At 40.3% G+C, this 25,804-nt stretch overlaps 1 pseudogene across 1 annotated transcript; it reads right to left on the reverse strand.

The window, feature by feature from the left end:
• Positions 1-244: 244 nt before the first annotated feature.
• On the reverse strand, positions 245-1,995 carry LOC143889882 (transcription factor TCP20 pseudogene; annotated as a pseudogene). The gene is made up of 2 exons (XR_013254985.1): positions 555-1,995; positions 245-437 (listed from the first exon to the last, which is right to left on the reverse strand). The product of XR_013254985.1 is annotated as a transcription factor TCP20 pseudogene (transcript).
• Positions 1,996-25,804: the final 23,809 nt, after the last annotated feature.

Below are 25,804 nucleotides of genomic sequence, written 5' to 3' on the forward strand. Positions count from 1 at the left end.
AATATCAACTTGTTTTCATTTCATGGAAGGAAACTAATCCCATTTCCAGAATATGAGTAATTCCATAACAAAGAGGATTATTTTCAGAGATGTAGCCAGAAAACCACACACTCTGCACAAACATCAAGGTTTATGTTAAACCTTGTGTTAGTATGCACCAAACTGGAAGCATTGAGAGCCAGGACTAATTGGTTACCTGCCCTTCCATCAGACTTAAAATTCTAAAATGAGCAAACATCCTTGCTAGAACTAAAAGAAAGTCACATAATCATATGATTAAGGAATTCTTAGTGTAACTTTCACAAACAAGCCAATCACCACTCCATAAAGACCTAAATAGCCTATAATCAAAGATGGCTTACACTGTTATTGACAAACCTTGAAATAAACAACAAAGTAAGTCCAATTCCAAGCTATTCAGCTTTGAATAGTTCCACCTGAACATTGCAGACCATAAACAACCATTATTCTCAAAGAAGGAAATTATGTATGCCACTGGTTTTCATGGGAAAAAAGTAAAAAAATTGAAAAAGAAAAGGAGAAACCAGAAGTACCTGTAGTTGGAGACTAGAGTGAAACTGTGCAGAGGAAGAAGGGGCAACCCAATACCCAAATCCAGTCTGAATGTCCCAATTTCATAGAAGACTGAATTTTCATACCTCTTACCCACTTGTGGAATTACATGTAGAGGAGAACCATTCGAAAAACCGCATATTTTCAACATGCTATTTCTTTCAGTTTCTCCTCAAATTCTCCTTTATAAAAAAACTTTTCTACACTCTTAATTCTCTAATGTCTTGACCCTTGAGAATCATCCTTAGCAGGTGGGGGAGGTTGTTGAAGTTGCTGATGTGTGGGACCAGACCCTCTCCCTTGCCCCATCTGCTGATAAAACTGGTTTAATGGATTCAACACCCCAATATGACCATCTTGAGAAAGCCCAAGCTCCAAACCAGGAAGCTGCTGGTTATGTCCACCAATCGTGCTAAAACTCATCGAACCCAGATTCGAACCCGGCAATTCAAACCCATGGAAGCCCAATCTAGGCAAAAAATTTGAACTCTCACTGCCCAAATTCGACGTGGACAGCCCCGAAGAATGAAGGAACCCAGTACTGAAACCACTGACAGAAGGCCATAAACCTGTCGCCATGTGTGATCGACCAAAATTCGCACCTAACATAGTCCAATTAGTCCTACTACTTGAGGCCAAACCTTGTCCCAATTCATCAATCTTTGGATGCAAACCAGAGGAAACAGAGGTCCCCTGTTGTGAAACAGAGCCACCCGCAGCAGCTAAGGCCGAGGCCGGGATTGTTCCGGTCCCAGTCGCCGCTATGATCGATGGCTCGGCCTGTTGTAACAGCCACTGTATTGTTTCTCCATCAGATTTGTGGCCTAGTTCTCTTGTTAGTTGAAAAATTCTTGCTGCACAGAGAGCTGGCATCCTTATTCTCCTCCCTCTACCATCCACTTTTGTGTGTCTATCTTTGTTTGAGCTTCTCTTGGGTGCAAGTTGCTTTTTCCCCTCATCTTTCTCTGCAACTACAATTTGTAATTCTCTGTTCTCTACTGATTTATCTTCTCTCATATCTGGTTGTGGGAGACCCAGAGCCTGATGAAAGCTGGGTACCTCTTGAGAAAGCTTTGAGCCCTTTGGATCCATGTATACAGAAGAAATGAGCAGCTTTGTTTGAATAAGGGGACATGAAAGGGCTACAGTTTCATGGGTTTTCACTGGTTTTAGCAAGCAATGAGCTTTTTCTTCAAAAGACTCAGAAAAAACCAAACACCCATTTCACATTTACTGTATGTTTTTAACTGTATTCATCTTTCTTGTTCCCTTTCTTTTGTGACTGTTGTGGTATTTGACTCTTTTGATATGATACCAACTTTAACTGCCAATTTTACCACCTTAGACCCATAAAAACCTTTCCCACATTCCATGGATTTACTCATTATTTTCTTTCCCCACCTCCCTGCATGCTATTATTGCAACACCAATTTATTGTATGCTTCTCTTGCAAGACTCAAGTGTACACGTGGCAGCCTTCCAGAGGTACACGTGGCAGCCCATGAATGGTCTCATGGGTACTTGCTTCTGCACCACTCCAGACCCATGTGTCCAGAAAGGGAAAAAAATAATGGAATCAACAGCCAAGTTACAACTTACAACTATGTTAAGAGAGGGAGTTTTATATTTTTCTGTTTTGAGTAGTTTCCTGATTTTTCATGGACCTTTTTAGAGGTCTGCAGTTTTGTTTTCTTTTTTAGCTTTTTTCCCATCAAAAGCTGAATTTCAGCATTCAAAGAGAAAGATGCTATTAAACTGATCAGGGGAGTTTTGGACCCACAGAAAAGATATGGGAGTTAGAGAAGATCATCTAGAGATATCCCCCATCTCATGGTTACCTTTTTTTTTTTTCTTATGTTGAGAAAAGCTGATTAAATGTACACCTGTCAAAATAAACCCTAATCTTTCAATGATACCAAGAACAATCCAAAGAAAATGACATGGTATCCTACCCTTTGTCTCATGACAATGACACCCATTTTAAAATGAATCACAAAAGTAATTCTTTGTGTTCTACTTTTGGGCTATGTTACTTACAATTTATACACCGAACGTCGGTGTATACACCATCTGTAGGGTCCAAACCGTGCCGATGGCCATCGGTTTGAGCTGGTCTCCACAGAAATTGCACTGATCAAATCTTTTTTAAACGTAGAATTTCTAGGAACCATTGCCATGAAGAAAGATGTTGATTGATTGGACTCTTAGGAACTTACAGTTTGCAATTCTACAACCTGATGAATCAAAAAGTCTCGAAATCGTAGAACTGTGCAGCTTAGATGACTTCCACTTTGCAGCATCAATTAAGAAGTGCAAATAGAGAGGCAGATGCATTGGCAAAGAAAGGAATTGATCTTGACATCCTAATTATTAGCGATTGCTTTCCAATTGTTTAATATACCTACTTCTCTAAACATTCTCTCTTATTTTTTATACACATCGCATCCATCTTATATTTTTCTCGTTAGGGCAGCCTGATCCATCTGTTGGGACCCAAGTAGAACTCACCCTTAAAAGGTACGTCTTGCTTCCCTATAAGTGGTATCAGAGCCGGGTGTGCCTCAGAGGATGGATAAAATCCCTAGATCTCAGTAACCCCTGCGTGCCCTCGAGGATGGAGAAAATCCCTTGAGGAAGATCTCGTAGTTCCTACGTTGCTTCCGCGTGAAGAGGGATATTGTTGGGGTTCCACGCAAAATCAAAGATTCCACATCGGAAAAGTGAATGAGATGTGGATGGGCTTATAACGACTTGGCACCCTCCCCTTAACAGCTAGCTTTTAAGGACGAGTTCTAGAACACCATCAGCATCTGTTCCAATTTGGCAGTATAGATGGTTTATACACAAAGTTTCGGTGTATATTTAGTGCAGGAATATTTGTTACATTTTGTGCACACCCATCATTTTACATGTCATGGAAGTATGAAAGTGTGTGATGGTTGGCAGTGGCCTTTCAAGTTTTATCATTTTCACACCACTCCAAGGGGATTTGCTAGGCCCATTGACAAGTTGATGTGAATATCAAATTCAAATTCCAAGTTGATATTATTATTGTGGCCCCTTCACCTTATAAAAATCAAACTGAGGGAAACACATTAGATCTTTTCTGGTATTGGGTTTTCTTTTCCGTTCTCACCATGTTAGGCAGCTTTAGGAGGAGTATGAACCACATGAGGGATGTGGCAGAGCTTTTTCCCCTCTCTCTCTCTCGCTATTCTTTTTCTCTCTCTTTTGCTTTGGTGTGGAGAAGACCCATTTGTTGGTGTTGATAATAATGGTGGGCGTGGCTATGTGTGTGTATGTGCTTGCATTGCTTGTCATAAGTGTTTCCCACCTTGGAGACATGGAGGGCCCCTCCTTAAGGGTAGCTGTTGACATATCACTCAAAATCACATGAATTCAAAGCAAAAAAAATAAAATATCTTACTTTATATGGCTTAGAAGACATTTTTTCACAAGAGATAAGCTTTGATCAATGTTTGTCTTAATCATTTGTACCTCCAAGTCATCTTTTTCAAAAGCTTTTGCTTTGCCCATTTGAATGGGAAGGAGGTGGTAATAACTTTTTAATCTCAATTAAACCCATGGTTAAAAATCCTCATTACCATTTGGGTTGAGCACAACCCACTCTTCGGGTGGCTCGGATTGAGCTTTTGCTAAAAAATGAATTAGAATTAATCCGAACCTGGCCCAATTTTATGGTAAAAACTCAACCCAGATTCCCAAAAATCATTCTGAGTTTCACCCTACTGTAGTGGTCCCGGTTCGTAAGGTTGTGCCAATGAGGTCACAGGGTTTGATCCTATATGGGCCCATTTAGACGAATTGAACAATTTTTTTAACCCGGAAAAGAGTGCGACCCGGGAAGGACCTAAAAGAATTCTTTATTATTTGAATGATGCAATGCACCTCAACCTTACATGATTATGACTTGGAAGGTAAGACTAGTTATAGTGTTATATGTGTTGTACTTTGAACCATTATTACTGTTGATTTATTGGATCAGTCTAGGATTAGTCATGTTTGTCTGATTCAGTCCTAATCCTGAGTTTTAGGATCACTATCGATGAAAATTAATCTTTTTACCGGCAGATATTTTAAGAAGGGATGTATATTATAATATAGATTCTAAATTCACATATACTGTCTTAAGAATTATCATTAAAGGTGTGGAGCTAGAGGGGTTTGAGGATATGACACTTGGCCATTTTGGAGTTTTCCCTCTCTTGTCCATTTACTCCCACTTATCCATTAATTTTCATGGATTAATATTAAGGGACACTATTCCCCCCCCCCCCCCCCTCTCTCTCTCTCTCTCTCTCTCTATATATATATATATATGAGTTAAGTGAAGCTACACATACGTGTAGCTAACTTAGCTACACCAACGGCTTAAAATACAGTGGGCCCACATTGTTTGGGTGATCCAAACCATTCATTTGATAGACCCTCACATTGATAGGGTGTGCCCAAAAAATCAGCTCCATAGGATCATCCCCACCCTTCAAACTGTGGAGGCAAAAATGGACAGATTTGTGAAGGTTTTTACACGTCCATTTTTGCCTCCACAAATCGTAGGGTTGGGATGATCCTATGGAGCTGATTTTTTGGGCACACCCTATCTATGTGAGGGCCCATCAAATGAATGGTTTGCATCACCCAAACAATGTGGGGTCCACTGTATTTTAAGCCGTCGGTGTAGCTAAGTTAGCTACACGTATGTGTAGCTACACTTCTCTCTCTCTCTCTCTCTCTCTCTCTATATATATATATATATATATATATATATATATATATGAGGAAAATGATTGTGAGCTTGAAGCTCATATAGCTTATATGAGTTTGAGGGTCTAAACACATGGGTCCCACATTTTTTGTGGTGATCCAAACCATTCATTTGTAAGGCCCCATCATAGATAGGGTGTGTACCAAAAGTCAGCTCTATTGGATCATCCTAACCCCTTGAAAAGTGGAGGGCAAAAATGGGCAGATTTGTAGCAAACGGTGTCTGTCCATTTTGCCATCCACTTTTGGATGGGTTAGGATGATCCAATAGAGCTGATTTTCTGTACACACCCTATCTATGTAATGGCCTGTCAAATGAATGCTTTGGATCATCATAACAATGTGAGCCCACATGTATTTGGCCCTCAAGCTCATATAAGCTATATGAGCTTCAAGCTCACAATCATTTTCCTCATATATATATATATATATATATATATATATATATTGGGAAAGAGAGGGAAAGCTCCAATCACTTTCCTTATATGAGGGGCCGCTCACAATCACTTTCCCATTATATATATATATATATATATATATATATATATATATATATATATATATATATATATAATTCATAAATAAATAATAGGAAAAATTGTTAGCAAAATGCAAAGTTTTGGTTAAATTGTCAAGTAAGGGTACGTTCTTTTTATTTGTGAAATAGGGGCTGTTAGTGCTTTTAGAAATCCCAAAGGACAAGAATACCCTCCCTTCTCTTTTTCCCTTCACCATTTTAGCTCACTTCCCTATGCATTTTCACCTACCCTATCACCTTTTTAGCTCACTTCCCTAATGGTTCCGAGATATAAAATGTGGTTCCCTAGTGGTTCCGGGGTATAAAATGTGATTCCCTAGTGGTTCCGTGGTGTAAAATGTGATTCCCTAGTGGTTCCGGGGTGTAAATGGGGTTCACTAGTGGTTCCGAGGTGTAAATGGTAGTTCCATAGTGGTTCTAGGGTATTCTCTAGTGGTTCCGAGGTATAAAATGTGGTTCCCAAGTGGTTCCGGGGTAGAAATTGTGGTTCCCTAGTGGTTCCGAGGTATAAAATGTGGTTCCCTAGTGGTTCTGTGGTAGAAAATGTGGTTCCGTAGTGGTTCCGGGGTATAAAATGTGGTTCCGTAGTGGTTTTGGGGTATAAAATGTGGTTTCGTAGTAGTTCCGGGGTATAAAATGTGGTTCCCTAGTGGTTCTGGGGAATAAAATGTGGTTCCCTAGTGGTTCCGAGGTATAAAATGTGATTCCCTAGTGATTCCGGGGTGTAAATGGGGTTCCCTAGTGGTTCCGAGGTATAAATGGTGCTTCCATAGTGGTTCTAGGGTATAAAATGTGGTTTTCTAGTGGTTCCGAGGTATAAAATGTGGTTCCCTAGTATAAAATGTGGTTCCCAAGTGGTTCCGGGGTAGAAATTGTGGTTCCCTAGTAGTTCTGAGGTATAAAATGTGGTTCCCTAGTGGTTCTGTGGTAGAAAATGTGGTTCCGGGGTATAAAATGTGGTTCCGTAGTGGTTCTGAGGTATAAAATGTGGTTCCGTAGTGGTTCCGGGGTATAAAATGTGGTTCCCTAGTGGTTCCAAGGTATAAAATGTGGTTCCCTTGTGGTTCCGGGGTGTAAATGGGGCTCCCTAGTGGTTTCGAGGTATAAATGGTGCTTCCACAGTGGTTCCAGGGTATAAAATGTGGTTCCCTAGTGGTTCTGAGGTATAAAATGTGGTTCCCTAGTATAAAATGTAGTTCCCAAGTGGTTCCGGGGTAGAAATTGTGGTTCCCTAGTGGTTCCGAGGTATAAAATGTGGTTCCCTAGTAGTTCTGTGGTAGAAAATGTGGTTCCGTAGTGGTTCCAGGGTATAAAATGTGGTTCTCTAGTGGTTTCGGGGTAGAAAATCTTGTTCCCTAGTGGTTTCGAGGTATAAAATGTGGTTCTGAAGTGGTTATAGGGTATAAAATATGGTTCCGTAGTGGCTCCGGGGTATAAAATGTGGTTCCCTAGTGGTTCCGGGGTATAAAATGTGGTTCCCTAGCTGTTCCGAGGTATAAAATGTGGTTCACTAGTGGTTGCTATGTATAAAATGTGGTTCCCTAGTGGTTCCGGGGTATAAAATGTGGTTCCCTAATGGTTCCGGGGTATAAAATGTTGTTCCCTAGTGGTTCCCTGTAGTTCCGAGGTATAAAATGTGGTTTCCTAGTGGTTCCGGGGTATAAAATGTGGTTCCCTAGTGGTTCGAAGGTATAAAATGTGGTTCCGTAGTGGTTTCGGGGTAGAAAATGTGGTTCCGTAGTGGTTCCGGGGTAGAAAATGTGGTTCCCTAGTAGTTCCGGGGTATAAAATGTGGTTCCCTAGTGGTTCCGGAGTAGAAAATGTGGTTCCCTAGTGATTTCGTGGTATAAAATGTGGTTCCCTAGTGGTTCCGAGGTATAAAATGTGGTTCCGTAGTGTTTCCAGGGTAGAAAATGTGATTCCCTAGTGTTTTCGGCGTATAAAATGTGGTTCCGTAATGGTTCCGGGGTATAAAATGTGGTTCCCTAGTGGTTCCGGGGTATAAAATGTGGTTCCGTAGTGGTTCCGGAGTATATAATGTGGTTCCGTAGTGCTTCCGAGGTATAAAATATGGTTCCTTAGTGGTTCCGAGGTATAAAATGTGGTTCCCTAGTGGTTCCAGGGTAGAAAATGTGGTTCCCTAATGGTCCTGGAGTAGAAAATGTGGTTCCCTAGTGGTTCCGGAGTAGAAAATGTGGTTCCTTAGTGGTTATGAGGTATAAAATGTGTTTTCCTAGTGGTTCCGAGGTATAAAATGTGGTTCCGTAATGATTTCGGGGAATAAAATGTGGTTCCGTAGTGGTTCCGGGGTAGAAAATGTGATTCCCTAGTGTTTTCGGCGTATAAAATGTGGTTCCGTAATGGTTCCGGGGTATAAAATGTGGTTCCCTAGTGGTTCCGGGGTATAAAATGTGGTTCCGTAGTGGTTCCGGAGTATAGAATGTGGTTCCGCAGTGGTTCCGAGGTATAAAATGTGGTTCCTTCGTGGTTCCGAGGTATAAAATGTGGTTCCCTAGTGGTTCCGGGGTAGAAAATGTGTTCCCTAGTGGTCTTGGAGTAGATAATGTGTTTCCCTAGTGGTTCCGGAGTAGAAAATGTGGTTCCCTAGTGGTTCTGAGGCATAAAATGTGGTTCGGTAGTGGTTCGAGGGTATAAAATGTGGTTCCCTAGTGGTTCCGAGGTATAAAATGTGGTTCCATAGTGGTTCTGAGGTATAAAATGTGGTTCTGTAATGGTTCTGAGGTATAAAATGTGGTTCCGTCGTAGTTCCGAGGTATAAAATGTGGTTCCCTAGTGGTTTCGGCGTGTAAAATGTGGTTCTCTAATGGTTCCGGGGTAGAAAATGTGGTTCCCTAGTGGTTCCGGGGTATAAAATGTGGTTCCCTAGTGGTTCCGAGGTATAAAATTTGGTTCCTTAGTGGTTCCGGGGTAGAAAATATGGTTCCCACGCCGGGCCCGTACGGGCCGGGTCGACCCGCGTGTCACCTGGATTTTTGCCGTATTTTTTAAGATGTTTTTGGAAAATGATATCCGCACTACCGTATTTTGATGAGGACACTCCTCACTTTATTAATAGTACGGTATGGCCCGCACCATAGGATGATCCAAACTGTTCATTAGATGGGCCACAGCCTAAATAGGTTGTGCCCCAAAAAGCATTTCCGTAGGTTTATCCTAACCCTCTGATCAGAATGTTAGAGGGTTGGTCCTAACCCTCTATAGATCGGAGGGTTAGGATCAACCTATGGAAATGATTTTTGGGACACAGCCAATTTAGGCTGTGGCCCATCTAATTGACGCTTTGGATCATCCTATGGGGAGGCCATACCGTACTTTTAATTAAATGAGGAGTGCCCTCATCAAAACACAGTAGTGTGGATAACATTTTCCTTTTTTTTTTATGGGAATTTGCTAGCCACCTTTGCCGAGGTAACTTCTCGGCTTGTTGCCCATCATTTGATGCAAAGATTGGCAGAAGTAATATGGGTGCAAAGGTGGCTAGCAAAAGCATAATTGCAAAAAATAGTAATCATTACTTGCAAAAAATAGTAATCATTACGTATTTGTGGCTGAAGTGCTAAGTTTTAAATGAAAAATTACGAAAAAATGGAAGCAAAGTATTAAAATTACGAAAAAAATACCAAAATGATGCACTTACATATGACAATTACCGAACTATAAAGTTTGACTGTCTTCCGTCGGAAGTCCGAACGTTTGTTCGGAAGTCCGAACAAACCTTCGGAATGTAACCAATATTTTGGTTATGTATACTGGCTTCCATTCGGAAGTCCGAATAGGGATAATTCCAAAGATTTTTATTTTGAAATTGAGTAAAAATTCGAAGGATAATAGGGATATACATTGTGATCTTAGTGTCATGCAGGCAACTATAAATTGAAGCTTGATTTTGATGTTTTAGAATAAAAAAATGCAAAGAAAATGAATTACCAAACCCTGTTGTAAATGACAACCTTCATGATTACCAATCCCTGTTCCAAGAGTCCGACTCGGAAGTCTGACTCTCTCTCTCTCTCTCTATCTCTCTATCTCCCTCATGATTACCAAACCCTGTTGTAAATGGCAACCTTCAAAACCCTTCAATGGAGTTTTCCACGTTAAAGAAGTCTTAAGGAAGAAGAAGGTGGTAGGTGAGAAGGTAATAAGTGCATAGGGATATGGAGGGTATTCTTGTCCTTTGGAAATTCTAAAAGCATTGACAGCCCCTATTTCACAAATAAAAAGAACGTACCCTTACTTGACAATTTAACCAAAACTTTGCATTTTTCTAACTAAATAATACCAATTAAATAATTTACTTGAAAGGATATGGGATATTTTTCTAATTTCATCTTAAACACACACAAACACACATGTGCATAGGCTACTAATATCCACCTAACAATGTTTTGATAATGGGACGAACTCACCTTGTCTTACAAATTTTAATCGGCTGTTGAGAGCTTTTTGGGAATTCCCTTAGTTTCTATCCCTTGGGAATTGTTTCAATTTCTCCCAAAAATCTGTGGGAATTACACATCACTTTTTTGACTTTTTTAACAAAGGCACCCATTCAACCCACATATTTACAATCCTACCCCCTCCTTTATGCTTTTTATCAAAGGCACCCATGAAAGCCACATAATTTCAATCTTACCCCCTCCTTTATGCTTTTGTAATAAAAAATCTATAGGGTGATTTTAACCATCCGATGTAAGAGGAACAACGTATTATGGAAACCTCTATCGATTGGACGGTTAGGATTAGCGTATGGAAATAATTTCTAGGGCACAACCTGTTGATGTTGTGTTCCATCACATGGGTGGTTTGGATCAACCTGTGATGTGGTCCGTACAGTTCTTGGGCCCGGTACGGGTCCAAGATTCGTGACCCGTAAATTTCCCCTGGTCATTTTGACCTGGCCCGTGTCACTCGGACCCTTACGGGTCGGGTCAAACCCTCCCATATTTTTCAAAATCTTTTTGATGGGCCCAGAAATTAATCTCTTCAAATCTTTGCACTGGTCTATCCCCCACAGTTGTTGGGCCCAAAAAATAATTTCTTCAAATCTTTGAACGAGGTAGGCCCCACCTGTATTTTTCAAAGTGCATTGTACGCACCGCTTCATGATCCAAACCTTCCATTTGATAATCATAGCCCTCCGATCTAAAGAAAAACTGCATATTACGGAAACCTCTAAAGATTGGAGAGTTGTGATCATTCGATGGAAATGATTTTTGGGGCACGACCTATTTACATTGTGGCCCATCAAATGAATGGTTTCGATCGTCATATGGTGTGGGTCGTGCATTAACATTAAGACCAAATTGTAGGCCCCGCCCAGATTTTTCAAATGAAGTTTGCGATCAACGCCATAGGATGATCCAAGCCGTCCATTTGATGGGTCGCGACACAAATAGGTTGTGCCCCCAAAATCATTTCATTAACCCGTAAATTTTCCCCGGTCATTTTGAGCTGGCCCGTGTCACCCGGACCCTTATGGGTCAGGTCAAACCCTCCAATATTTTTCAAAATCTTTTTGATGGGCCCAAATATTAATCTCTTCAAATCTTTGAACTGGTCTATCCCCCACTGTTGGTGGGCCCAAATATTAATTTCTTCTAATCTTTGAATGAGGTAGGCCCAAATATCATCCTATGGTGTGGGTCGTGCATTAACATTAAGGCCAAATTGTAGGTCCCACCCAGATTTTTCAAATTAAGTTTGTGGTCAACACCATAGGATGATCCAAGCCGTCCATTTGATGGGCCGCGAAGCAAATAGGTTGTGCCCCCAAAATCATTTCGATGGGATGATCGCAACCCTCCAATCTATAAGGTTTTCGTAATTTGCAGTTTCTCTATTGTCTATCATGAGAAGCTAAATATAATGTTTTCCACTCCCCGTGCATCGCACGGGGTGTCCCACTAGTATATATATATATATATATATATATATATATATATATATAGAGGAATGGAAACTAAGGGAATTATTTCAATTTCTCCCAAAAATCTGTGAGAATTACCCCACTTTTTTGACATTTTTAAACAAAGGCACCCATTCAACCCACATATTTACAATCCTACCCCCTCCTTTTATGCTTTCTAACAAAGGCACCCATTCAACCCACATATTTACAATCCTACCCCCTCCTTTATGCTTTTTATCAAAGGCACCCATGAAAGCCACATAATTTCAATCTTACCCCCTCCTTTATGCTTTTGTAATAAAAAATCTATAGGGTGATTTTAACCATCCGATGTAAGAGGAACAACGTATTATGGAAACCTCTATCGATTGGACGGTTAGGATCAGCGTATGGAAATGATTTCTGGGGCACAACCTGTTGATGTTGTGTTCCATCACATGGGTGGTTTGGATCAACCTGTGATGTGGTCCGTACAGTTCTTGGGCCCGGTACGGGTCCAAGATTCGTGACCCGTAAATTTTCCCCTGTCATTTTGACCTTGCTCGTGTCACCCGGACCCTTACGGGTCGATCAAACCCTCCCATATTTTTCAAAATCTTTTTGATGGGTCCAAAAATTAATCTCTTCAAATCTTTGAACTGGTCTATCCCCCATAGTTGGTGGGCCCAAATATTAATTTCTTCAAATCTTTGAACAAGGTAGGCCCCACCTGTATTTTTCAAAATGAATTGTACGCACCACCCCATGATCCAAACCCTCCATTTGATAATCATAGCCCTCCGATCTAAAGAAAAACTGCATATTACGAAACCTCTATAGATTGGAAAGTTGTGATCATCCAATGGAAATGATTTTTGGGGCACGACCTATTTACATTGTGGCCCATCAAATGAATGGTTTCGATCATCCTATGGTGTGGGTCGTGCATTAACATTAAGGCCAAATTGTAGGCCCCACCCAGATTTTTCAAATTAAGTTTGCGGTCAACGCCATAGGATGATCCAAGCCGTCCATTTGATGGGCCGCGATGCAAATAGGTTGTGCCCCGCAAATCATTTTGATGGGATGATCGCAACCCTCCGATCTATAAGGTTTTCGTAATATGCAGTTTCTCTATTGTCTATCATGAGAAGCTAAATATAATGTTTTCCCACTCCCCGTGCATCGCACGGGGTGTCCCACTAGTATATATATATATATATATATATATATAAAGAGAAAAGGGATAATTATTGTCCATTTAACACGTCAATGGGGATGATTTTTACCATTTTTTGTCCTCCCCACATATCTGTACATACTATCTATGTGAGGGTAAAATAGTAATCTACATACGAAAAGTACCGACACAAGGTACCTATCTATGACAATTACAGAAAAAAAAACTACCGAGAAGACGTAAAGACATATGACAATGACGAAAGAACTACTTTATATTACTCATGCAGGACACTTGCAAAATATTGACGGATTCAAGGCACCTGAAGAGGAACAACAATTATGGAAACCTCTATCGATTGGAGGGCTAGGATCAGCTTATATCGATTGGAGGGCTAGGATCAACCTATGGAAATGATTTTACGGGCACAAGGGCACAACCAATTGATGTTGTGTTCCATCACATGGATGGTTTGGATCAACCTATAAAGCCACATAATTTCAATCTTACCCCCTCCTTTATGCTTTTTTAATAAAAAATCTATCGGTGATCTTAATCATCCGATTTAAGAGGAACAACATATTATGGAAACCTCTATAGATTGGAGGGCTAGGACCAGCCTATGGAAATGATTTTTCGGGCACAACCTATTTATGTTGTGGTCCATCACATGGACGGTTTGGATCAACCTATGATGTGGTCCGTGCAGTTCTTTGTCGGTCCGTGCATCGCAGAGGGTTTTTTACTAGTGTATATATATATATATATATATATATATATATATATATATATATATATATATATATATATATTATGAGAATAGAGTTGCTGCGCTCGAGCGCAAAAAACAGGGTGGGGCCACATTTTGGGTAGGATCCAAAGCATTCATTTGATGGGCCCATTCATGGGTAGGGTGCCACCAAAAATCAGCTCAATTGGATCACCTTAGGTTGTCCATTTGTGGGGTAAAAAATGGACAGATTTGTGGACAAACAGTATCTTTCCATTTTTGGTCCCACAAATGGACACCCATTGGTGATCCAATGGAGCTGATTTTTGGTAGGCCACCCATCCATGATGAGGCCTTCCAAATGAATGGTTAGGATCACCCCCCAATGGCCCCACCCCCTATTTTTGTGCTCGAGCGCAGCAAAGTCTAGCTGCGCTCTAGCGCAACAACTCTACTCTCTCTCTCTCTCTTTCTATGTATATATATATATATATATATATATATATAGAGGAAAGGGTTCCTGCTAACGTTAGCAGCTAGCTTAGTTGCTAACGTTAGCGTAAAACAAGGGTGGGCCACATTATTGGGCTGATCCTAAGCATTCATTTGAAAGGCCCCATCATGGATGTGGTGTGTACCAAAAATCAGCTTCAATGGATCATCATAGGATGTCCATTTGTGGAGGTGAAAATGGACATATACTGTTGGTCCACTAATCTGCCCATTGTTTCACCCCACAAATGGACACCCTAAGATGATCGATGGAGCTTATTTTTTGTGGCCACCCTATCCATGAAAGGGCCTTCCAAATGAATGCTTTGGATCCTCCAACAATGTAGGCCCACCTTGTTTTACACTAACGTTAGCAGGTAAGCTTACCTGCTAACGTTAGCAGGAACCCTTTCCTCATATATGAAATGGTTTGTGTACAGCTGCACAGATAGCTTATTTGTGCATGGCTGCCACAAACCATGGGGGGCCACATATTTGGAGGGATCTAAAGCATTCATTTGGAAGGCCCTTCCATAGATAGGGTGTGTACCAAAAACCAGCCCTATAGGATCATCCTAACCCTGCCATTTGTAGAGGGGAAAAATGGGCAGAAACAGTGTTTGTCCATTTTCCCCTCCAACTTTGATTGGGTTAGGATGATCCTATAGGGCTGATTTTTGGTATACACCCTATCCATGGAAGGGCCTTCCAAATGAATGCTTTAGATCCCTCCAAAAATGTGCCCCCCCATGGTTTGTGGCAAACATGCACAGATAAGCTCTCTGTGCAGCTGCACACAAACCATTTCCTCTCTCTCTCTCTCTCTCTCTATATATATATATATATATATATATACATATGAGAAAACGGTTCCTACACATATGTGTAGAGAGTTCTCTACACACTAGCTTAAAATACAGTGGGGGCCCACATTGTTTGGGTGATCCAAGCCATCCATTTTAAAGGCCCTCACATAGATAGGGTGTTTACAAAAAATCAGATCCATAGGATCATCCCAACCCTACGATTTGTGGAGGTAAAATGGATGTCTTTAAACCTTTACAAATTAGTCTATTTTTTGCCTCCACAGTTCGAATGGTTAGGATCTATGGATCTGATTTTTTGTGGACACCCTATCTATGTGAGGGCCTTAAAAATGAATGGTTTGGATCACCCAAATAATGTGGCCCCCACTGTATTTTAAGCTAGTGTGTAGATAACTTATCTACACATATGTGTAGGAACCGTTTTCTCTCTCTCTCTCTCTCTCTCTCTCTATATATATATATATATATATATATATATATATATAGGGCGAGGTTTTTGAGCTCTAGCTCAGCCTGAGCTAGAGCACTATAAATACACCATCTCCATGTTGTTTAAGTCATCCATTCCATTCATTCTATAGCAGCTCACATAGATAGCTTGTTCCTAACATACCATCTCCATACCATAATCCCAACCATTCGATCTATAGAAGAATATCTTCTAGCCATCTATTTTAAACCTCCATAAATCATAATCCTAACCATAACCATAAATCATAATCCTAATCATAACCTATAGAATGAATGGGCTGGATGAGTGAAACAATTATGGGAGATGGTGTTTCTAAGCACGAGCTCATAAACCTTCTCCTAATATATATATATATATATATATATATATATATATATATAGAGAGAGAGAGAGAGAGAAACTGGTTTCTACACACAAGTGTAGATAAGTTATCTACGCACTAGCTTAAAATACAGTGGGGGGCATACTGTTTGGGTGATCCAAACCATTCATTTGATTGGCCATCACATGGATAAGGTTTTCACAAAAAATCAACTCCATAGGTATGGAGGTAAAATGGACGTGTATAAACCTTCACAAATCTACTTATTTTTTACATCCACGGTTCGAAGGGTTAAGATGATTCTATGAAGGTGATTTTTTGGGCACACTGTGGACCCTAATCCGAGAGAGACGGGGGACGGGCCCCCACACGAAGTCTCAGGATCATCCACGTGAATGGAGAGCTCTACCAAGGAACTCTCGAAAGAATGTGCCTCTCACAGTATGAGTGGCGATACAAAGGGAGATACCTCTCGATTCGGGTACTAGCCCAGATTCGAGGCGTACCTTAAACAAAGAAGAGTCGCCATCCAAGGAAGTGGGCCATGGATCCCATACTATGCTCTGTTGCAACGGATAACCAGAGATATAAAAAGAAGGTTCGTGCCTGGTTACGAATTTGGAAGGTCCGAAGAGCACCCGTCCGCCCAAGTGTAAGCACCTGGTGTCTTATGCCATTTGTTATTGATTTTGAAGAGTTTTGAGCGAAAGTCATATGAAATGGGAACATAATATCTCCGAGAAGACGTCTACCTAATCATGCATGTCTCAGAGATGAATAATAAACACACACAAAATAAATGAAATAAGTGCCGCCTAAGAATAGCTAGGTTATGAGTGTCATACCTAATTGGTGTCTAAATTCTGGTGTGCAAACACATGCATGCTACAGCTAAAGGTATAGGATCTGTACATGAAAGTAAAAAAACATAGCAAAACACACAACACAAATCAATTCTATATACAATTGGACAAGACAAATCCTAAAACTCTAATGCACTACGTATCCCGGCCTCGGGAAGAATCGGAGTCAACATAGTTCGATGACCTATTCTAAACTACAATGCCTAACCATCTAGAACCGCTATCCTAGACTCGATCCACTAGACTTGACTGATTTTTAAAGCTTTTTTGTACAATTGCTTAAGTTCATGTGAATTGTAATTTTTAGGACTCTATATGCCCTAACTAATGCAAGTTGGTTAGCCTTAAGCTAATGAAGTGGGCCGTACATCCTATGTGTAACTGAGTTGTGCATCCTAATGAAAACCATGGGCTGACTATATGCTTCTTAGTCTAGCCATCAGTTCGACTAAATGTCTAACCGATCAACTCGAGGCCTCCTAACTCTAGGGACACTCACACGACAGGACATACCATATCAATACAAACAAGACAGACTCCTAACTCTAAAACACCTCTAAAAAGCTAGGACAGACTCCTAACTCTAGGGGAAGATCTTTTTTAAAAGGTTTTGAAGATTTTTTGTATTTTTGGAAGATTTGAAATGTTTATTTTTAAAGGTTTGGCTGGACTTAGGATATGGATCCCAAGCTGCACTACGTACCCTATGGAAAGGGATCAAGCCAACGTAGTTCAGACCAGAATTTCCTAACTACTCCTAATGACTCTTGATTTTTGAGATTTTTGGTTTTTAGATGTTTTTTGAAGTATTTTTGAATTTTTGACATAAGAGAACATAATCCTATGATCATAAGGGTAGGATAGACTCCAGATATCCCGCAAAGGTTGGACAGCATCCTATACTTTGCGGGGGGAATGAACAGAATCACGACTCTGCAAGGGTTGGACAGCATCCTATACCTTGCAAGAGCGGATAAAAATCACATGACTTGATGAGAGGATAGACAGAATCCTAACCCCTACGATGATAGGACAGAATCCTAAACTCTACAAGGGTAGGACAGACTCCTAAACCCTAGGATGGTAGGACAGACTCCTAAACTCTCTATGACTGACTCTAAAGAGGAAGAAATCCCTTAACCTGCGAAGACTCTAAGGCAGGAAGGGAAGGGGTTGGCTCAAGAAGCATTCCGTCATAGCCGCGCAACAACGGAGCATTTCGAAAATCAAAGGAATCCTTAGACTCGAGGAGAGTCTTGAAATGCATTAGAGACAATCTCGGAAATAGAAATAAATCTCGAAAGACACAGATCCCAAAAATCCTAGAAGAATCATGAACACATGAGGGTCATAGAAACCCTACAGAGATCCCGAGCACTGTAGAAACATCCGAAGAAGAGACGAAGAGTTGTTACACATTCCAAAATGGGTTTAATGGCATCTGAAGAGATAAGCTAAGTGAATACAATAGCAAACATGGTGGTGCATTTATCAGGAGACCAACACTAACATTCCCCTATTCGGACCATTATATTCAACCCACCTTACCTCCCTCAACAAAACAACCTAAGTAGCAAATATCAAGACAAAATGACAATGCCCAGAAATAACTCATCTTGTATTTCTTTATTTCAAGTTTGTGCTTCTGTCAAGCATAGTTGCAATGATATCATTCCCTAAACAAGGCTACTTCAGCTATTCATAATTAATAAGGTGATCGGATCAAAGACATGAACCAATTCCTTTGAATTGCAAAATTAACTACAAACTTAATGAAATGGAAGACTCTTAGCAGATGATCAACAAGAAGATATTAGTTATGCTTAACATGCCTAATCATGTTTATTGTGTTCTAAACGAAACTTTAAAAAAAGAAAAAAAAACTACCTGAAACCTAGAACCAAAATGAACGGGGCTTCAGATTTCAAAATTCCTCGCCGAGATTTTGGATGAAGAAAATCTTAGCTCTTGCTGCCTTAGAGACCGAATTTGAATCTGCCCGAGACGATGACCGTCGGAGCGAACCACCGAGTGAATCACCAGAAATCAAAATTAGCTTTCGGATAAACACCGAGGGTTGACCGGATTTAATGGAGGTGCGGTGATGGCTGAGGGTGGATGACAGAGAGGGGTCAGAATGGGTAAAAATAATGGTGGAGAAGAGCAATAGAGGGTTTTGAAATGGGTTTTAATAGAAATAGTGGAGGTGGGGTTACAATGGAGGTAACAGGGTCGGATTTAAAGGGGATTCGGCCGGATTTGGGTTGGGGTCGGAGAAATGGGTTAAAGGTGGTGAAGACGGTGGTAGTGGTGGAAAGGAAATGGGTTTGGGTCGGTGGCTTAGGTTAGGAGGTGGCTGAAATGGTGGAGAAGAGAAAAAGATAATGGTAGGTGAGGAAGATGGGGGTTAGATGTGGAGGAGGAGAATGGAGGGCACGGCCGGAGCTCCGGCGATGGGCAAATTGCAGAGATGGTGGAGATCGGTGAGGTGGGTTTTGACCGGATGGGTGAAGGGAACAAAGGGGGGAAGACGATGGTGGTGGCGGCTAGTGGTGGTTGGCCGAAGGACATGAAGTTGAAAGGGGTCGAGCTTGGGCTGGCCGGAGATGGATGGATGGCCGGCGGGAGAAGGAGGTGGGTGGAAGAGAGGGATGAGATGGGTTTGGTGGAGAGGAAATGGAGAAGAAGAGGAAGAAAATGGTGGTGGTGGTCTCGGATTCCGTGGGGGAAGATGGGACGACAACAATCGGGGCTTCGATGGCTAGCCGGAGGAGAAGATCTCTCTCCCCTTTTTCCGCCTCTCTCGCTCCTCTCTGTTTTTTTCTTTTTTTTTGGAAAAATGAGCTTTTTCTCCCTAAACCCTAGTCTGATGATATATAAGGGAAAATGATGAATTTTCTTCCCCCCCATCCTCCATGGACAACCACCTTCTTATGCATTTTAACTACTCTTTTACTCGATAGGGGGGGTGCCTGGGAAGCAATGGGACTAATATTTTGAGTCTTGTTACTGCATTTGGAGTTAGTAGTGGCACACCCTTTGGTTCTATAAACCACCCCCTCCTACTTTAGATAAGGGAAATGATAACAGCACAGCTAAGATTTGATAATCACACCAATTTAGCTCGTCTTGTCTGCCATTTCTCACTCGATTTCCGCAAAATTTTGCGGGCGCATTCCTTGGGGTTATGACAATCTTTTGGGAGTTTTGCACCAACTAATGAATACAATGGATTGGTAAAAACTCAGGTTCTCTGCTCATTTGGACCCACTTTCTCAAAATTTTATTCAACTTCATGAGTTTTATTCCACTTTGGGGATTTTAGGGCCTTGTCAAAATGGGGTGTCTACACACACCCTATCTATGTGAGGGCCCATCAAATGAATGCTTTGGATCACCCAAACAATGTGGGCCCCCACTGTATTTTAAGCTAGTGTGTAGATAACTTATCTACACTTGTGTGTAGAAATTGTTCTCTCTCTCTCTCTCTATATATATATATATATATATATATATAGAGAGAGAGAGAGAGAGAGAGAGAGAGAGAGAGAAAGAAAAGATAAGGTACTCCCTGGAGTAGATAACTTATCTACTCCCTACCTTAAAATAATAGTTGGGGCCACATTGTTTGGGTGATCCAAAGCATTCATTTGACGTGCCCTCACATAGATAGGGTGTGCCTAAATAATCAGCTCGATAGGATCATCCTCACCCTATGAACTGTGGGGGCAAAAAATGGACTTTTTTGCCCCCACAGTTTATAGGATGAGGATGATCCTATCGAGCTGATTTTTTGGGCACACCCTATCTATGTGAGGGCCCATCAAATGAATGCTTTAGATCACCCAAATAATGTGGCCCCAACTGTTATTTTAAGGTAGGGAGTAGATAAGTTATCTACTCCAGGGAGTACCTTCTCTTTTCTCATATATATATATATATATATATATATAGAGAGAGAGAGAGAGAGAACATTTCCTGCACACTTGTGTAGGTAAGTTACCTACACACTACCTTAAAATACAGTGGGGGCCCACATTGTTTGGGTGATCCAAACCATTCATTTGAATGATCCTCACATAGATAGGGTGTCAACAAAAAATCACATCCATAGGATCATCCTAACCATTCAAACTATGGAGGCAAAAAATGGACTAATTTGTGAAGGTTTATACACGTCCATTTTACCTCCACAAATCGTAGGGTTGGGATGATCCTATGGATCTGATTTTTTGTGGGCACCCTATCTATGTGAGGACCATTCAAATGAATTGTTTGGATCACCCAAACAATGTGGGCCCCCACTGTATTTTAAGCTAGTGTGTAGGTAACTTACCTACACAAGTGTGTAGGAAATGTTTTCTCATATATATATATATATATATATATATATATATATATATATATATATATATATATATATATGAGAAAACATTTCCTACACACTTGTGTAGGTAAGTTACCTACACACTAGCTTAAAATACAGTGGGGGCCCACATTGTTTGGGTGATCCAAACCATTCATTTGAATGGTCCTCACATAGATAAGGTGTCCACTAAAAATCAGATCCATAGGATCATCCCAACCATTCAAAATATGGAGGCAAAAAATGGACTAATTTGTGAAGGTTTATACACGTCCATTTTACCTCCACAAATCGTAGGGTTGGGATGATCCTATGGATCTGATTTTTTGTGGACACCCTATCTCTGTGAGGACCATTCAAATGAATGGTTTGGATCACCCAAACAATGTGGGCATCCACTGTATTTTAAGCTAGTGTGTAGGTAACTTACATACACAAGTGTGTAGGAAATGTTTTCTCTATATATATATATGAGGAAAGTGTTCCTGAGCTCTAGCTCAGATAAGCTTATCTGAGCTCGAGCTCAAAGACAATGTGGCCCAACATTTTTTAGGGGATCCAAAGCATTCATTTGGAAGGCCCTTCCATGGATAGGGTGTGTTCTAAAAATCAGTCTCATATCTTCATCTCAACTTTGCCATTTGTGGAGGGAAAAAATGGGCAAAAACATGGACACAAAGTGTCTGTCCATTTTCCCCTCCACCTTTGATTGGGTTATGATGATCATATGAGACTGATTTTTGGTACACACCCTATCCATGAAAGGGCCTTCCAAATGAATGCTTTAGATCCCCCAAAAAATGTGGGGCCACATGTGTGTTTTAGCTCGAGTTCATATAAGCTTATCTGAGAGAGAGAGAGAGAGGAAAGGGTTCCTACACACTTGTGTAGATAAGTTATCTATACAATAGCTTAAAATACAGTGGGGGCCCACATTGTTTGGGTGATCCAAACCATTCATTTGAAAGGCCCTCATATTATCACATAGATAGGGTATCCACGAAAAATCAGATCCATAGGATCATCCTAACCATTCGTACTGTGGAGGCAAAAAATGAAATAATTTGTGAAGGTTTACACACACACACACACACACACACACACACACACACACACACACACACACACACACACACATATATATATATATATATATATAGAGAGAGAGAGAGAGAAAGAGAAAGTGTTTTTGTGCTTTAGTGGCTTATAAAGCCTCTCATTGGTTCGTATAGCGGGTCCACCTTTGTGGGTCCACAAAAGGTGACGAATGGGAGGCTTTATAAGCCACTAAAGCACAAAAACACTTTCCTTATATATATATATATATATATATATATATATATATATATATATATATATATATATATGGGGAAATGTTTTCTGCACAATACCTCAGATAAGTTATCTGAGCAAGAGCTCAAAAAAATATATGGACCCACATTGTTTGGATGATCCAAAGCATTCATTTGGATAGTCCAAAGATAGATAGAGTGTGCACAAAAAATCTGGTCCCTAACCCTTCGATTTGTGGAGGTTAAAGTGGATGGGTATAAACCTCCACAAATCTGTCCATTTTTAACCTCCAAAAATCGAAGGGTTAGGATGATCCTATGGAGCTGATTTTTTGGGCACACCATATCTATATAAGGGCTTATCAAATGAGTGCTTTGGATCATCCAAACAATGTGGGCCTATATGTTTTTTGGAGCTCTTGCTCAGATAACTGCCCACATTGTTTGGATGATCCAAAGCATTCATTTGGATAGTCTAAAGATAGATAGAGTGTGCACAAAAAATCTGGTCCACAGGATTATCCTAACCCTTCGATTTGTGGAGGTTAAAGTGGATGGGTATTAACCTCCACAAATCTGTCCATTTTTAACCTCCAAAAATTGAAGGGTTAGCCAAGCTAGCTATACTATAAATAAGCCCTAAGCTAAAGCAGCAGAAAAGGGGCCCTCGCCCTTGGTTACGCTCAATTAAAGTTAGGATGATCCTGTGGAGCTGATTTTTTGGGCACACCCTATCTATGTAAGGGCCTATCAAATGAATGCTTTGGATCATTCAAACAATGTGGGCCCACATATTTTTTGAGTTCTTGCTCAGATAACTTATCTGAGCTATCGCTCAGAAAACGTTTCCCCCTGTATATATATGATTTTGCACTACCACGTTTTGATACCAAAACAAACTCCCCTTGTCCTTTTGGTTTTAATGGGATGCTGAGAGCTTTTTGGGAAATATAATAGCTTTTGACAGCTGGTTAAATAATAAAAGATAAGATGAGTTCGGGCCATTATCAAAACATGGTAGAAGATATGACATGGGGAATTGTGGATTGTCATCTATGGACTGCAAAGTACCTTGAATAGCCTTTGGAAATCCTATGATAGAAGCAATTAACATAATTTCTGAATTTTGAGAAATAGAAAGACCTTTGATAATTCAGATATCTGGGTTACATTGAGGCGAACGGAATAAAAATTTGATTAGGTGAGACCTAGGATTCTAGTAGTCAAACCTTGATTATAAACAAAAAAATGGTTGTAACAAACTTTAAAAAGGTGGTCCCAAGATTATCGGTTGAGAAAGATTTTTAACAATTTACCATTAAAAAAAAGAATTTTGACAATTACAAAAGAAGTTTTAAAATTGATTCCCTGATTAAAGATTAGAGCATTTGTAAATTTGTTTTGGATTTATTATCTGGGGTTTGCTAGGGACCATTGCAGGAGGCATTTTGAATGCCGGCTGCTGCATGAGAGTGCAATCTGGGGGTGAAATTTGGGTCGGGTTTGATCGGGTTGAGGCCAACCCTAACCCAACCTGAGATAGCATTCCCTCAACCATAACCCAACCCAACCCAAGCCTCGGGTTGAGGATGGTCTACCCTAACCTAATCCGCCTTTAAATTTCTCAACCCTAATCCAACCAAAATCGGGTCAGGTTGAATCGGGTTGGGTTGGTTCGGTTTCACGTAGGGATGAACAGAAAAATATAGCAACCCAAAGAAAATCAAGATATAATTAGAGGACGGAGGTCAAGTTTGGGTTCGATTGCAAGGCCTCAACCCTAACTGAACCCGAAATTAAATCGGGTTGGCTTTTCCCAACCCGAACACAACCCAACCTGAGGAAATGCCAACCCAAATTGAGCCAAAATCGGGTTGAACCCACCGGGTTCGGGTTGAGCCCAAATTCAACCCGACCCAAGTGGCACCACTAGTGCAGTCAGCTCAGATGAATTAAATTAATAAGACAAAATCTGTTGAAAAGTGTGTTAAATTTTAAAGTGAATTTTTGAAATCCCATTTTGTTTAGCTTAGTTTATTTTATTTTATTTTGAGAGATGTAGTTATCGAGGGAGAACATGTATTTTTGTGTCCTTGGGCATGTTGGTCATTTTCCCTAGTTTGCATACGTGAACATGTATTTTTGTGTCCTTGGGCATGTTGGTCATTTTCCCTCGTTTGCATACGTGTGAGCCACACATGTGTGTCTGCTCTCTCATGCAACAACCGGCATGTTAAATGCCTTCTGCGATGGTCCCTAGCAAATCCCTTATTATTATTCGTAAGGGTACTGTGGAGTTTATTTTATGAATCTCCTAGTTCTAGTTTTTAAGTTAATTACATACTTTCATATATCTAATACAATAAGCTGGGATTAAAAGAGGAGAGTTTTTTCGATTTTTTTGAAAATCACGTGAGAATTACACGTCACATTTTTTGACTTTTTTGAACAAATGCACCAATTCAACTCATATAATTTCAATCCTACTCCCCTTTATGCTTTTAACAAAGGCACCCATTAAATCATATAATTTCAATCCTACCCCCTCCTTTATGCTTTTAACAAAGGCACCCATTAAAGCCATATAATTTCGATCTTACCCCCCTCCTTTATGGTTTTTTAATTAAAAAACTATAGGGTGATCTTGACCATCCGATTTAAGATAAGAGAAATTATGGAAACATCTATAGATTGGAGGGCTAGGATCGGCCTATGGAAATGATTTTTGGGGCACAACCTATTTATGTTGTGTTCCATCACATGGACGGTTTGGATCAACCTATGACGTGGTCCGTACAGGTTTTTTACTAGTTTAGTTTATAAATCCCTCTCTATCTCTCTCTATCTCTATAGTCTTGTACCGACTCCCTTAAAATTAGACTGTGACACCCATGTCACTTTGTCCTACATGCACATGCTGAAATGATATGAGATGCCCCGCCCTTATGATACTATTGAATAAGTTGACATAATTTAGCTTTGAAAATGAAATTAGAAGAAGCCTGAGCTCTTTCATTATATTACATTTGAAAACCGATTTAATTTACGTAAGAGCTAACATTGCCCATTTGTACACTTTCAATATAACCTTGGTTTGGTAGTCCGCATACTACTCGAATTGGTACTCTCTCTCTCTCTCTCTCTCGGTGGTTTAAGGGACTACCCCCTCTCTCTCTCTCTCTTTGGGGTTTAAGGGACTACCTTCTCTTTCTGACTGAAGTGTCTACATACATGCAAAATTTGTTTTTCCATTTTGTCTACATGTAATTAGACATTTGATCCTCTTTATGCAGACTGAATGGGTTCATTAATTATAAACAACTACTATTTTGAGAGTGAAAAGGAAAGAGATGGCAATATATCATACTAAATGGGAATATCACTCACCAATCAAACAACCTCAAATAAAGCCACGTTATCTCCTCTATCCATAGATCGACGTCACCGTTATCCTAA

Source organism: Tasmannia lanceolata, unplaced genomic scaffold (assembly GCF_043159265.1).
Source record: "Tasmannia lanceolata isolate RefF3 unplaced genomic scaffold, GAP_Taslan_0.1 ptg000013l, whole genome shotgun sequence".
NCBI classification, from domain to species: domain Eukaryota; kingdom Viridiplantae; phylum Streptophyta; class Magnoliopsida; order Canellales; family Winteraceae; genus Tasmannia; species Tasmannia lanceolata.